The sequence below is a fragment of the Furipterus horrens genome, unplaced genomic scaffold (genome assembly GCF_987537825.1).
Source record: "Furipterus horrens unplaced genomic scaffold, mFurHor1.1.pri manual_scaffold_7, whole genome shotgun sequence".
Lineage (NCBI taxonomy): Eukaryota > Metazoa > Chordata > Mammalia > Chiroptera > Furipteridae > Furipterus > Furipterus horrens.
In genome coordinates, this window is record NW_028327177.1 from 79,162,224 (window position 1) to 79,165,467 (window position 3,244).

The window sequence follows — 3,244 nt, forward strand, 5'->3', positions numbered from 1 at the left end:
GGGAATGCAGACTGATGCAGCCATTGTAGAAAGCAGTATGTAGTTTCCTCAGAAAACTACAAATGGAACTGCCTTTTGATCCATTGATTCCATTGCTAAGATTATACCCAAAGAATCCTGAAACACCAATTCAAAAGAATTATGTACCCCAATTTCATAGCAGAACTATTTACAATACCCAAGTATTGGGAACAGCCTAAGTCCCATCAGTAGATGAGTGGATTAAAAAACTGTGGCACATTTACAGAATGGTACATATTACACAGCAGAAAAAAGAAGGAACTCCTACCTTTTGCGACAGCATGGATGGAACTTGAGAGTATTATGCTTAGTGAAATAAGCCAGGTGGTAAAAGACAAATACCATGTGATATCACCTAATATGGGAACATAATGAACAAAACAAACAAATGAGAAAAATAGAACCAAAAGTATGGAAACAAGGAACAGAATGACAGTGACCAGAGTGGAGAAGGAGTAGGGGAGAAGAATGGAAAGAAAAGGAAAGGTCTGGTCATGGAACTAGTGTAAATGACCCATGGATATGGACAACAGTGTGGGAATTGACTATGGAAGTGGAGGATGGGCAGTGGAGAGCAATGGGGGGAAAATTCGGACAACTATAATAGAACAAGAATAAGAACAGAAATTTTAGAAAGTACAATGTTGGAGGCCCAACACCAGACATTTGTGTCAGTATGAAACACATAACATTTACTCCCAGCAAAGACCTTTTTCTCACCCATGCATCACGTGGGTCTCCAGGGCATTCTGATGGTTCTACTGCGGTAACATCCAATACTGTTTCATGTGTCTGGGATGTCGTTCCCATTTTCACTTTGAGTTTTTAAAATTAATCTACTTTAAAATTGACTTTTTGATGTATGCTTTTATGAATTTTAACACAAGTATAGATTTGTGCAACTACCACCACAATCAAGATGCAAGACAGTAACAAAACTATTTTTTTGAAAAAGTACTGCATGTTATCTCTCTATAATTACATCCTCTTCCCACCCTTAATGCTTGGCAACTATTTATCTAATCTCTGTCACTATGTTTTTGTCTATTCAACAGTATTTTAAACGGAATTATACATTATCTAACCTTTTGAGACTGAATTCACCGGCTGTACTGCTTTTGAGATTCATGCAAATTGTCTTGTGTATCAGTGGTTTGCACTTTTTATTTCTGAGAAGTATTGCATTGTACGGATTTACTACAGTTTGTGTATCCATTCACCTGTGAAAGAACATTTACAGTGTTTCCAGATAGGGGTGATTATGAAGAGATCTCCTAAAAACTCATAAATAGTTTTTTTTATAAACATATATTTTTATTTCTCTAAGGTAAATATGCATATATACATACATATATATAACGATATATATGAAATCACTGAAATGTTTTCCAGAATGGCTATATCACTTTGCATTTCTATCAGCAGTGTTTGAGAATTCCAGTTGATCTACATTCTCACTGGTAATTTTAGTATTATAATTTGTTATATACAATTTTAATTATAAACATATATGACTTTCATTCTAAATATATAATAATGTAATTATAAATATAATTTATAATATAATCAGTACATGCAATTTTAGTCTAATAGGTGTATAGTAGTAACTCATCTTGGGCTTAATATGCATCTACTTAATGGCTAATAATACTGAACATTTTTTCATGTGATTATTTGCCTTCTGTATATGCTCTCTTTTTCAAAATAGTTTTAGTCAATTATAGAAACTTTGTCTTTTCACCAAAAAAAGTGAGAATAAATTTTTATATCTACAAACAAGTCATACTAGATTTTCTTTTTTAATTATATTTTATTGATTATGCTATTACAGTTGTTCTGATTTTCCCCCTATGTCCCGCCCCACCCAGAAAACTCCACTCCCTCAGGCAATATCCCCACCATTGTCCATGTCCGTGGGTCATGCATATAAGTTCTTTGGCTCCTCCTTTTCCTATACTGTGCTTTACATCCACATGGCTATTCTGTAACTGCCTACTTGTACTTAATCCTCTCCCCTCTTCATCCATTTCCCAACCTCCCCCTCCCATCTGACAACCATCAAAATGCTCTCTGTAACCATGATTCTGTCTCTGCACTTCTTGTTTGCTTAGTTTGTTTTTTAGAGTCAATTGTTGATAGATACGTGTTTTTTGCAATTTTACTATTCATAGTTTGATCTTTCTCTTAAATAAGTCCCTTTAACATTTCATAGCATAATGGTTTGGTGATGATAAACTCCTTTAGTATTTTCTTGTCTGGGAAGCTCTTTATGTGCCCTTCACTTCTAAATTATAGCTTTGCTGGGTAGAACAATCTTGGCCATTGTTCCTTGCTTTTCATGACTTTGAATACTTCTTGCCAATCCCTTCCAGCCTGTAAAGTTTCTTTTGAGAAATCAGCTGACAGTTTAATGGGAAGCCCCATGTAGGTAACTAACTGCTTTTCTCGTGCAGCTTTTAAGATTCTCTCTTTTCTTTAACCTTTGGCATTTTAATTATGATGTATCTTGCAGTGGGCTTATTTGGATCCATACTGTTTGGGACTCTCTGTGCTTCCTGGGCTTGCTTGTCTATTTCCTTCATCAAATTAGGAAAGTTTTCTTTTATTAATTTTTCAAGTAAATATCCAATTTCTTGCTCTTTCTCTTCTCCTTCTAGCACCCCTATGATTTGAATGTTGGAATGTCTGTAGTTGTCTCAGAGGCTGCTTATACTATCCTCATTTTTTTTAATTCTTTTTTTTAATTCTTGTTCTGATTGGTGTTTTTTGCTTCCTTCTGTTCCAAGTCATCGATTTGACCCTTGGCTTCATTCACTCTACTGTTATTTCCCTGTAAATTATTTTTTTCAATTAGTGTATGCTTCTTTTCTGACTGGATCATTTTTATGCTGTTGAGGTCCTCACTAAGTTACTCGAGTAACCTTATAATCACTGTTTTTAACTTTGCATCTAATAGATTGCCCATCTCCATTTTGTTTAGCTCTTTTTCTGGAATTTTTATCTGTTCTTTCATTTGGGCTATGTTTCTCTGTCTTCCTGTTTGGGCAGCCTCCCTATATTTGTTTCTATGTGTTAGGTAGAGCTGCTTTGACTCCATGCATTGGTAGCATGGCCTAATGTAGTAGGTGTCCTATTGGGCCCAATGGTACAGCCTCCCCTAGCACCCAACCTGGGTACTTGAAGTGCACCCTTCATGTAGGCTGAGTACACCCTCCTGTGTTTG